Source organism: Sorex araneus, chromosome X (genome assembly GCF_027595985.1).
Source record: "Sorex araneus isolate mSorAra2 chromosome X, mSorAra2.pri, whole genome shotgun sequence".
Taxonomy (NCBI): Eukaryota; Metazoa; Chordata; class Mammalia; order Eulipotyphla; family Soricidae; genus Sorex; species Sorex araneus.
The window spans coordinates 107,876,453-107,889,918 of record NC_073313.1 but is presented as its reverse complement, the minus strand read 5'-3'; the positions used below and the strand labels follow the sequence as shown (position 1 = coordinate 107,889,918).

The 13,466-nt window shown below is 37.6% G+C and overlaps 1 protein-coding gene across 1 annotated transcript in view; it reads left to right on the top strand.

Moving 5' to 3' along the window:
• AMMECR1 (AMMECR nuclear protein 1) overlaps positions 1 to 13,466 on the top strand; it is a 130,242-nt gene that overhangs the window by 108,434 nt on the left and 8,342 nt on the right. The window lies entirely within an intron of this gene.

Here is a 13,466-nt window from a genome sequence, read left to right as displayed (position 1 = left end):
CAATGGACACACATAAATGGAACGACTGTATCATTGTGCTTTAATTCTACTGGTTTTTTTTTTTGGTTCTCCCAAATGGTGCTTAGGGGATACCAGTTTTCAACCAATTAATTGGCAGTTCAGTAGGAGGCCTGGGAATATTATGCAGTAAGGACACTGTGCTGCCAGGAAACACCAGAGCCACCCCAGTGGTGCTCAGAGTCATTGGGGCCGTATCTAGTAGTGCTTGGGAGCCTTTATGATCAGGTTATACCTGATTAACGTTTAGGGGACTGTGTGACATCAGGGATTGAACCAGGATCAGTGCATGCAAAGCATATACTCTCTTAGGTGCATACTCCCCTTTTATATTTCGTTGTCCCTCCCCTTTTTTAAAGAATAACTACCCACCATGGTGACCGATATATTTTGTCATGTGGCTGAACACTGTTCTGACATTTGACTGAACGAGAATTTTTGCCTTTGTCCTGATTCTTTGAAGACCTCACATAATATATTCCAGTGCAATTCCATTTTTACAGACAGAAAAATATATTTATAAAGTTATTATCTTTAAAATCTATATATTGTTTTTATGCCAGAGATATTTAAAAATTTCTGCAGAGAATAGGATGAAAGAGTTCCTTCTGGGTATTTTTGAGTATTTGAGGGGTATTTTGAGTATTTGAGAGGTATTTTTTGAGCATTTCAGTATTTTCAATTTTTTTGTAAAGGAAAAATGAAATTGATAGTGTTTATCCTAGCAAAGTTGGAATGCTTAAAACCTGTAAAAACTTCCTGTTTTCTATAAATATATCGTTATTTGAATTTTTAAGCTTAACCATATTATAGAAATGATCCAGTACTTTATTTTTATACCATACCAAAGAATATCTCGTACTTACTAAAAATATTATAGTTTAGATGATTCTTTTATTGTTTAAGGCTACTGCTTCCTCTTCTCCAGCTAGAATTTGATTTCTGCTTTCTAAGCTTCAAGGTACTGTGTGTGTATATAGTGGTGAGAGTGAGAAAGAGAATAGGTCAAAAAGCCTGAGATCTAAGAGATAACCATGCTCAGGACACTACTATTACTTGCACCCACCAAGTTGAAAGTACAGCTCTTGTGGGGATGTGTGTATATGCATGTGAAGCATATTCATAAATGTGTATTGCATAAAAGTTGTGTGCATGTTTGTGGCTGGAACGATAGCACAGCGGGTAGGGTGTTTGCCTTGCATGCAGCCGACCCGGCTTCGATTCCCAGCATCCCATATGGTCCCCTGATCATCGCCAGGAGTAATTTCTGAGTGCAGAGCCAGGAGTAACCCCTGTGCATTGCCGGGTGTGACCCAAAAGAAATAAAAGAGAAAAAAAAAGTGTGTGCATGTTTTGAGGTAAGAAAATATGGGAGATTTGCTAAACAGAGATAAGTAATCACAGAGTTTATTATCTTTGACTTATTTAAGCACTATCTGAAGCTAAAATTAACCTTAATTCCATTTGGGCTCTGTTGTTCATGAGAGCTATGAGATTTCTTTTTGGAGAGTAGGATGGGAATCATTTCAGGTTGGTAATATGTACTCTTTCAGGGCATATTTATCTTATCACTTCTACCTGCTTGAATTTCTAGAAAAATCTTTTTTACTTGATATTATATGCATTATATTCCTCAAAACTTAGATATGAGTGTCTATTTAGTGGTATTTTCCTGGTAAAAAATAACATAAACATACTCATATTTTTGTACCTTAAATATATAAACATTTGAAAGTGAACTGGCATTGCTAGAGTGGCTGTGCTAAGAGGAAAAGACTGTCCTTTTCAGTTAATTGCATTTTAAAATATTTGGCATTACAGAATATTTTTCCCAAAGATGCACTGTAGCACTGTCTTCTCGTTGTTCCTTGATTTGCTCTAGCGGGCACCAGTAATATCTCTATTGTGAGACTTGTTGGAGTGATAGCACAGGGGATAGGGCGTTTGCCCTGCACATGGCTGACCCAGGTTCGATTCCTCTGTCCCTCTTGGAGAGCCCAGCAAGCTACTGAGAGTATCTTGCCTGCACTCAGAGCCTGGCAAGCTACCCGTGGCATATTCGATATGCCAAAAACAGTAACAATAAGTTTCCTAAAATAAGTGTAAAAATTGCATTTCAAAAAAAATTGCATTTGAAGTATAATAATGTGATTTGTACCTTAAGAAATATACTATAGTCAGTGATTGAATATGGAGTGGTATTATTATAGGAGTTATTTTTCTTTGTTTTTGTTCCCTTTTTTTGCTACTGCAGCAGTTCTCAGGGGCTTGAGGGTGGTGATACTCGGCCAAACCTGTAAGTAGTTCAGAGCCAGAGCCCAAGGATGTAGTGCTTCTTGGTCCACCGGGGGCCAGAACACCAAAGTCACACTGAGAGAACACCAAAATCATACGGCAATGCTTCGGTGCCTCCTGGGCTACACCCAGCAATGCTCAGGAGACCATGCAGTGCCACAGACTGAACCTGGCAAGGCATGCACTGTAACCCTTGTACTATCTTACCTTGCCCCAGGGATTAATGTTCTTAATGTTTCTGAGGAAACTACTATTTTAAACTCAGACTATCTGGAAAAAGTGAAAGACTTTTGGTTTTATAATATTATATATGTATATGTATATATATACATATATATGTTTGTTTGTTCAATTCCTCTCCTAGGAGTAGATCCAAAAGAAATGAATACATGTTGAGACAAAAATTTGTACATAAATGCTCATAGGAGCCCTATTCACAATAGCCAAAAGATGGAAAAAAATTCAAATTTTTATCAGCATATGAATGAATAAACAAAACATGGTAAATCCATGAAATTAAGTACTTTTCAGCCATAAAAAGAACTGAAATGTCAAGACAAGCTGCAATACAAATTAACCTTGAAAACTATGCCAAGAGAAAGAAACCAATCACAAAAGGACACACGCTGTATGATTCTATTTAAATCAATTTAAATATCAAGAAATGGGTGTACCTGTAGAGAGCAGCATATTAGTAGTTGCCATGGTTTTGGAGGGAGGGAGAGAGGGTGAACGTGAAGTGACTGCTTAATGGGTATGTGATTTCCATTTGGGGCAATAATAAGTTCTGTGACTAGATAGCGTGGTATTGTACAACATTGTTAATGTCCTTAACACCACTGCAGTGTACACTTTTAGGTGGTAAATTTTGTTAAGGTTATTTTACTACCATAAAAACATTAATATATTTAAAACTATTACCTATAATAGTAGAGTAATTTAAATTTATTGGAAAAACTCAAAGTAATGCAAACCATTCAAAATTGTACCACTTGGAGATAATCATTTTTAACATTTTAGAATATCTCTTTCAGTTATTTTTGTGTCTTTGTATCAAATCTACATATTTGTTTATGTAACAGGTAATTATGCATTCACTATTAAAAAGAGATTATCATCACTATTAAAAAGATTTGGGAAAATCTTTGCTTATGGTTTATCTTGGTGTGTAAGCTAATTACATTAGACATATCTTTCCTGAGGAGCCAATTTATGTTGGACAAATATACATTTCACTTTGGGAAATTTCATTCTGTCAAAGAAATATAACTTCCACAATGAAGTATCCTGGGACACAGCCATAGTAGAGCAGGCTGGGTGATTGCTTGCACACTGCTGACCCAGCTTTGATTTCTGGCACCACGTAAGGTCCCCTGAACCTCGCCAGAAGTGATCCCTGAGCACAGAGCCAGGAGTAAGCCCTGAGTACAGCCAAGTGTGCTCCTCTGCCCCCCACAAAAAAACCAAAAAAACTGAGATATCCTATTGACTATAAAATTCTGATTTTTAACCTGATATGAGAAGTGCTGTATGTTTATGCCTTAGAGGGAAATCAATGATTACAGAATTTTAATAGAAGTTTTTTTTTGTTTTGGCTTTTTGGGTCACACCCGGCAATACTCAGGGCTGACTTCTGACTCTGCACTCAGGAATCACTCCTGGTGCTTGGGGGACCATATGGGTGCTGGGATTCGAACCCAGGTCAGCTGTGTGCAAGGCAAACACCCTACCCGCTGTACTATTGCTCCAGCCCCATTAATAGAACTTTTTAAGTTGAAGATAATTTGTATGTTTTATTTAAGCAAAGGTCTCTGATATAAGACTTCTGTGGTGAAGGTACCACTTGACACTGGTAAAATGTATGTGTTACTATAGCAGAATACCTAATTTCAGAAGAGTGAAAATATCAAAGCAGGGAGAAGACACAATCTAGAGGTGACAAAGTATGGATATGGGTAATTTTAATAACAAAAGCTATATGTCTGTGGTCATGAAGATGAGGAATATCAGTGGTTATAGATACTGGTTTTCAGATGATAGAAAACAAATGAACTTGTTACTTTCAAACTCTCCTCTTCATCCAAGGTCTTAAACTCAGCCTGTTTGGAACTGTCTTTTGGTAACATGTTTCTTACTTTACAAGGAAAATAGAATTAACATCAGTCTTTGTCTTTATTTTTTTTCGGTGGGGGAGGTTAGACTCTGCCCAGCAATGTTCAGGTCTTACTCCTGTCTGTATGCTCAGAAATTACTCCTGGTGGTGCTTGGGGGACCATATGGGATGCCGGGAGTCAGCTGCATGCAAGTGAAGCACCCTACACATTGTACTATTTCTCCAGCCCCTCAGGGATCACTCTTGGGGGGACTCGGGACCATAAGAGATGCTGGGGCTCGAACCCAGGTTGGCCACATGTGACCTGCTCCAGTCTTTGTCCTTAAAGGCTAGATTTTTTTCTGTTAGATAATAAGCGAAATATTTAAAAATGGGTTCACAAGTGGAGTAATTCATTCCAAATGAGTGTTGAACGGACAGAATCAGTAATGCTGAAATGTTGTATCTCCTCAGTATAGAAAATGTAGCATTTAAAACGAGTGCTGATAGCAGTGTTTTGTAGCCTTGACCAGTACCTCTTCTGCGTCACAGAGCAGCAGCTAAACTGAGGAGGGAGATAAGTGGTTTTCAATGTTTCTACACCTGTGGCCTGGCTCTGGTCTGTGGACTAATGACGCAAGACTACTTGTCTTTAATTAGCTCTCAAAAAATCTGGATACTCTATAAGAACAAACGAAGCATCTAAAATACGCTACACGACAAATTGGAACAAGACTCCTGTTCCAATTTTGTCTGTATAGCTTTGTTGGCCACTGCCTGAATCATATTTTGCTTATTGTACTGGAGGTTATAAGAAGCATTAAGAGTGATTAATTTGGGGGAGTCATTAATTGATAAACTGAATTGTCAACCTGGAAGGCTACAGTGGTTGCTAAATGAATTACTTCCGTGGGGAGAAATCTGAATTGATCTACCTTATGTTTGAACACAAAAAGGTAATCAGTGTGTTCTGTTCTATTGATACAATTCTCTCTTTATTCTGAATAACATAATAATTGACAGACATGGTGCTTTAGAAGTAACAGTTCACGGACTATATTGGAACTCTAAAACATTAAGAGCCTAGGCCTTATATAGTTATAGTACTTTGGAGTTATAGTACTTTGGAGTTTGTTTTCTTTAAGTATCTACAGGGCATGAAACCAATGATATTAAAATAGCTGGAGTTGGACTTTTGGGATGATCCTATGTATTCTATCACATAGCAGCACATTTTCACAATGATATAAATGAGTGCTTTTTGTTTGTAACATAACTTTATGACAAGTATGTTATTAGTGGTCCTGTGGGAGTTAATGTAGTTATTTGCTGACAGGAGTGAAAATATTTTCTAAATTATAGTTTTAGAAATAAGCTTTAGACATTCTTTCAATGACAAATGCATTTTCATAAATGAGAAGCCACGTTTTCTTATATCCTGACTCCTTGGATCCCTAAAAGCCCACCTGTATATACAGCTGTCACTTGGGCAATACATTGTAATCCAAAGACAGTCTGTTCCTTTTCAGCACCCAAACCGTACATGAAATCAAACAATGCTGGGTGTGGCTGACCAGCCTAATTCTTTGGTGATGGCAAAAGTCTGTCCCTGGATTATACCCTAAACCATTAGACTATGTCCCTAAATTACCAGAACATTTGTCATTGTACATAATTGTTGGAGTTCTGGAACTCACAGAACTGCACTTCACTTTAAAAGCAACCTTGAAAGTGTACCTCTTGAGCAATCGTAGATCCATTTCTGACATGCTCAGGTGCAGTTAATAATAGGTCTTTTGTAATAGCAGCCTTCATGAGGGTAAACAGATGAAATGAATCAATTTGCTACCATCATTATCTCATACATTTTAGAGTTCATGTTCTGATTTTCACTTACCAGCCCCCTTAAAAGTTTGTTTTTTCTACCTCTTAATGGTCCATTAAAAATAGTTCTTCTTCATGCTTAGATGGTTAGTACGACTCCCACAGACCAAGACAAATGACTTTCAAGTATATACATTCTGTAACTTTCCACCCCTCTTATTCTTAACTAGGACTGTACACCTTGTTTTGCTTCTCTTATAGCTGAAAGATTTTATGGTCTTAAGAATTATATATAAATGAGGCTAGAGCATGCAGGGGGCTTGCTTTGTCACGAGACCAACCTTGGTTCAGTCCCTGGCACCCCATATTGTCCTCTGAGCCCCATGAGGAGAGATCCCTGAGCACAGAGCCAGGAGTAAACCCTGAGTACCACGGGTGTGCCCCATCAAAAAGAGAATTATGTATAAAGACTTGACATAAGACAAAATACTCTTTTCCACAGAATTTTCCCAGAGATCTAGTGATTTTATGTAAGATGTCACTATAATTCACATAATCCAATGTTTTCTTCCCTTATATTCTACTCAAAATGTTTTTTAAGTGCTTTGTAATGTCAGTAAAGGAATGTTTGAAGGTTTCTGGCCATCCAGAATTTGCTGTGAATCAAAAAATGTATCAGAAGCCTCGTGAGGGAGCAAGCCCCATAGAGTAGCTGTTAGAATGTGATATAATGCATAAAAAGTTCCATTCGCTGCTAATAATCTTAGTTAAGTGGACTGAGTGGTTCATTCATAGCCCTCCTCCTGATGCTTCCTGAGTTCCTCAATTGTTCTGTGTTTGGTTGGGGAGGTTTTCCTGCTTCCCCCACAATCCACAAACTCTTCTAGCCCTTTCTCTCAGAATTCCATTATACTCTTTCCCTTCCTATACAACTCGCCTGCATGTGAATTTAATGAATTTAATAAGAACTTAATTAAAAAGTACTGAATCTTAGGAATTTGGAGACTCGGAGTTTTTCTTGACTGCCATACCCAGCTTGCTTACTTTTCTAAGTGTCTGTTTCCTCACCAAGAAGCTAGAAAAGTTGGACTATATAATAACCAAAGTCTCTGTGGGAACTGACTCCCCCTTTTAAAATAACTTCTGTTACATCTTACTTACAGGGAATGAATCACCACTAGCCATTTAGAAGTCATAGGAGGGCGCTAACCCTGAAAACAGTAAAATTTGTCCATTAATCTTCCTTTAGACTAATAGTGGAATGGTCCCATATGATACAACGGGGCCTAGAAATTAGGATGAAAGGGAAAAGGAAGAATAGTTTATAGCTGTGCTGTGTGTATATGTTCAAAACTGAATATTCCATCTCCTAAACTCCAAACAATAATAGTGAGTTTTTTTGTTTGTATATCATCAAAGTAAAGAGAAAGTAAAGTGAAATTCACCAACTACACAGGCGGGGTGGGGGGCAGGGGAGCAGGGGGGTGGGGGGGAGGCTTACTGTGGTACTTGGTGGTGGAATATATGCACTGGTGAAGGGATGGGTGTTCGAGCATTATGTAACTGAGACTTAAGCCTGAAAGCTTTGTAACTTTCAACATGGTGATCCAATTAAAAAAATAAATTAATAAAAAAAACAAAAAAACAAACAAAAAAGAATATTCTATCTCCTGTTTCATGTACAGTTGAGATCTTAGATTTGTAAGTTTGGTACATACTTTCATTTAGTAAACAGTTATATAAATAAGAAGAGGATCCTTTTAAAATTACTACTGTCAAATGTAGGCAATAAAAGTGAAAGATGGTCCAATTTTAAAAACTGTATATTTCAGTTTTTTTCACAAAGTAATTCTCTTTAGGAAGAAACTTCCTCTGTTCTAAACCATATATGTCTGTTTTATCACTGCTTCTTCGCCCGTTTTAAGTCAATATTATATGTGTAAATCTAAATTTAGTGAATATATTAAGGAATTATTTTTTAGTTTACAAATCCTTTGCAAAAGGACTCACTATAAGTTACTCTTCCTCATGACTTTTAAGATGAATTTACATAGGATCAACTTAAAGGTAACTTTTTTATTGAGTCATTGAATTACAAAGGTCATTATTGAGTTTCAAGCATACAATGTTCCAACACTTAAATGTAACTTTTGAGAAATCTCTTTGGAGACTAAATAAAATCAAATTAAGCCAGATACTCAATGTACAAGTCTAACCTGAATAAGATTTTTTCTTAGTTCCTTCTCAGGCAAACAACTTCATTTCATATTGGGCATGTTTGCCAAGAGGTGGTTTCATTAACTTTTGATGAAAAGCAGGCTTTTTCTTTAAAGGTCACCTGTGTTGCCTGAACTTCCCCTGCAAAGCTGCAGGATGTTCTGCTTTTAAGAAATCCTCGTTATAATTAATCATTATAGAGAATTGGTTTTTTCCCTTAATTACACCCTGAGTTGTCACTTGTTCTCTTCAAAACCTTCACATAAGAACAGTTTCTTTCATTGCAAATGATAAATAAACATGCTTGATTTCATAGTTTTTCAAAGCACTTCTTCATTAGCCATACCAAACTTTTTTTCACTAATTCCTTAGAAGTGTATGGTGATGATTATCAGCTAGTTTAGGTATTTTCGGGTTGTGTGTCTGCTATTAGTTAAAATAAATGTTATCAGATCATTGTGGTCTTTGTGAAATAAATTGGCAGGCTTGTGTTCCTGATAGACAAGATGTCTAAATCTCCTGCATGATTCAAAATAGGCACTAATTGGTCCTTTGGTAAGCTCTACAGAAGCCAAGAATTGGTCCATGGAGACTGAACTAATTTATAAGCTAAAGGTGACTAATTTGCAAGGATCTTGGAAGAGCAACACGTAATGTATTTCATTCAGACCTTCACTGTTTGTTTTCATCAAATCACAGGAAAAGGCAACTATTTCTGAGGTATATGGTAAAGAACAATTTATGTAATGAAAAAGAATATATATCCACATATTTACATAAGTGATTATTAATGTCCAAGCAATGAACTTATAATCAATCCTTCTTTTAAATTTATTTTTCTAGTATTTCTTCTTCTAAAAGTTTCTCACTTTACAGAGATACAAAAGCAAGGACAGGCGTTTTTCACTCTAGAGAAGCCTGTGTTTGCTCTTGAACTTGTATTTCTCTCCTTCTCTCCTCTCACACTTCCCTAAGTAAATTTCTTTAAATAGAAATTATTTTTGTTTCACTAAAAACAAAAAACAAGCAAGGACAGCTGCAGGAACTGGTCACAGAATGAATGAAATACAGGATAACAATAGAGTCTGTGGTTCAGGAGATTTCTATGTTAAGTTGCTAAGGCAACAATAATTTCTATGTGGTATCAGGGCAACAGGTTATCTCTGTCTTCTTCTCTATACTAAAGATGTAATGGGAGGGGTTGTAATATACATGTACCAATTTTATAAACAACAAAAATTTAACCCAGTTTTACCAGTTTCTCCAAGGTTAGCAAAAGCAAAAATTACTGCATAAGCAACTGAAATTCTATCCGTGCTGTTTTTAAAATGTACTCCTTGACCAAATTCTGACATGTTGATTTTTAACAATTGTTAATATTAGCTGTTAATTGTTAGACAGATGGGTGCCTTCAAAACTTAAGAATTGCTTCTCAAATTGGTGGGTGGATTGAAGTCACAACTTTAAGGATTTGATGGACATATCTAGGTAATATGTAGTCTACATTATTTTTGGGTAGTAGCAGGATTGGGGGGAGTAATTCATTAGTATTGGTACACATTGGGGCTTTTTTCATTTTTTTTATTAAGAATGGTGACTTACAAAGCTATCGATAGTTGAGTTTTAGGCACATAATATTTTAACAGTAATCCCACCACCAGTGTCTTCTCTCCACCAGTGTTCCCATAATCCCTTCCTACCCCCAGTCCCCACCCACCCCTGCCAGTAAACGTGACAGGCACACTACGGAGTCCCTGTGGTTGCAGCTTAGCTGTCATGTTTTCAGTGTTGTCGAGTCTGTGTTTTGGATATATGGCTATACCACTCACCCATATCACCAGTATAAAGGAAGCCCTCATGCCTCTTCACCCATTACTTCCCATTCTCTTCTACCCCCTTGATTTCTTTCATTCCCTGTCCTACTCCTCTCTAACCACTGGGGTGAATGATGACCTAGGTATCCCCCCTGTACTACAATACATTTTCTCATCCAGTATTCTATATAAGGATTGGGTAAAAAATGTTATCAGAATTTATAGTTGAAAATTATTTATTTGTGGTGGAGGGTTGGACTACATCTAGCAGTGCTTGGGGGGGGCTATTCCCAGCTCTGTGCTCAGGAATCACTACACTTTGGTGCAGGGAGTAGGGCATGTGGTAACAGAGATGAAACGAGGGTTGGTTGCATGTAAGGTGTTCAAGAGGATAAATTAAGAGTGTTTATACCATTCTGTTACGTTTGCTTTCCCGGAAAAAAGGAAGTCATTGTTTTCAGAAGGTTGAACTAGAGGTAGGGAGAAGGCACCCTGGATTATGAGTGAGTGAAGAAGACATGCTATATTGAAGTTTAGTGCTTTGGGGAGAAGTATCACATATGGAATTTTCCTTCATAAGAATATTTAAGAACTGGGCATGCAAATAGAGGTTTTACGGCACTTGCCTTTCATGCAGCCAACCTCGGTTCAATCCCCAGTACTACATTTGGTCCCTGGAGTCCCACCATGAGTGATCCTTGAGCACAGATCCAGGAGTAAGTCCTAAGCACTACCAAGTGTGTCTCATCCCTCCCCCCCAACCCAAAACAAAAGAGTATCAGACTGCCAGACTCTGGGTCAGATCAAGACATAGCTGTTTATTTTACATGTATGCCTTCTTTATGGTAATTTCTAAACCGGAGGAGGTAAACCAAAGATCCTGAACTCTGTTCATTAGAAACAGCCTTTTCTGTCAATGCAGTGGAACTGGCATGTTATGCCTTGGCATGTCAGCCTTACATGAAGGACCTATGATGATGGTTTGCTTTAGTTGCAAATACTGTTTGCCAAATTATATTATCAACAAAGACATCAGACAACTTTAAATTGTTTATGGATTCTATTTTACTGATTTAATTTTATTCAAGGTGAGCCCATTGAAATTCCATGAAATGAACTACGGCCATACTGTTACCAAGAAATCTAACATTTGATTCTAAAAATGGAGAAGAATGGGACTGACTGTGCATTTGCTAAGACAGGATATCACTTGAGGGAAGATTTTTGGCCAGTGTGTGACAAAGGGCATATTTAGACCTGAAAGTCAGAACTGTAGAAGTACTTATGAGCCAAGGGTTCAAGGTTGTATGGATGGATACTTCTTGCTTAGCCAGAATACATTTTTTCCTTATTGACACTTTTGGGAAGGGCTTTTTTTGTGCTGCAGCATATCCCAGTTTTTAGCTTGCTTTTTAGGATCACAAGTGAAAATGAGAGACTTTTGTAGTGCTACTAATGGATTATGTAACTAACACTTGCCTTACAGAAAGACTAGGGTATGTTACACTTTAGCTATCTAACTGTGAGGATCACAATATAGATCATGTGTTATAATAGGAAAGGCGAGGACCCCTCCTTAAAAGCTTCTGAGTTGAGACTCACTGCATTAGAGGATAATAGTTTTAAAGGAAACCACAGTTCTAACATGAGACCAGATAACAAGGATAAATGAAATTTGCAGACATTCTTGAAGCTTCTTATCTGCTATATTATTTATAATCTCCTCTCCTGCCAAGGCTTTTACTCTATAGTAAAATTGATTAATTTGCATGTATCTCTTCTCTGTGCCCGCATTATCTGTGATAAAAGTGTGGACAAATAGAGAAATGCACAAGAGAGGAAAGAGAAAGGAGACAATGCCAGGTGGAGTTGGGGATGCATAATTTTGTATCTGAGTAATTTGGGAGATATATTTAGTGTCCTAGCATTAATCATGTTTTTTCATAATTCTGGGCAATGGTGAAAACAAAAGATTGTATAATACCGTTAATAAAATACTTGCCATGCAATGGTTTAAAATAAAGGGGAGTTTTCTTTTTAGCATGAAATAGGAATCTAACTGGTCTCAAGGTTCTCCCAGCACACACAGATACAGCTGTTTAATTCCATATCCTCTTATCTATAAGTCCTACATTTAATTTGCTACCATTCAAGTTTCTTCATAGCCTTGCTTTGCAAAAAATAGTCCTGATTAAAAGGATATTATCACAGCTGATGGATCCTGAAAGCATTTTTCTCAATACTTCTAATAATTTTGAAAATAACCTGCAGACTCTCATAAGGCTAGATTTGACAGTCTCCAATTTTTACTTGCTTGCCTGTATTTTGGGCAATGCTAAATGCTAGTTAGGGGTACATTTGGTAATATTATCTTATCGTACTGCCCTCTTATCTATCATTAGAAATGGAACTGTACTAAGACAGCGTGTTAAGAAACAAGTTTGCCACAGGGAATTTCAGATCCCAAATAGCCGATCTCCTCTCTAGTTGATATTGAACTATTAGCCTTTGTCTGAGATGTTGAGCTGAAGCATTCTCCAAACTGGGAGGATTTGATTATTTTACATGAGGGTTACACTTTGCAGCTGTGACGGATGCCTCCCTGAAAAAAAAAAAAAAGCTCACAGAATTAGTTTTGGTGCTTATTTCAGGGGAGTGGATTAATTTGCGAAGCCAGTGATTTCTACAAGTTGGCCAAAGCTGTCAGTCTCCACAGCAGGCCATTTCTATCCACTCTCCTCTTTTGATTGTACAGTAATGACTGGTGACTGCTGTGATTCTGGGTGTAAGGAAAATGCTATTGCTCAACAGGTAACACAAACCTATTATGCTTTGATACTCTGCTAAGAAAATAATTGCCATTCTTCCAGCTCTGCTAGTTGAAAAACAAGGAACTTATTTTGGCTTTATGTCCCATGAAGTATATATTATTTTTAAAAATTGGTGTGTGTGAGGGGATGCCTTTTAAGCAGTGTTCATGGGACCCAGGCCCATGCCAGGTGATATTTGACCAACAAGATTGGGTGGTTTGATGGTTCAGCCAGCTGTTACAATGCTGCTAGAGCCCAGGTGCTTGGTAGCACCAGGGTTATACCTGGGTTTCAGGGGACTGGAGCGATAGCACAGCGGGTAGGGCATTTGCCTTGCATGCGGCTGACCCGGGTTCGATTCCTTTGTCCCTCTCGGAGAGCCCGGTAAGCTACGGA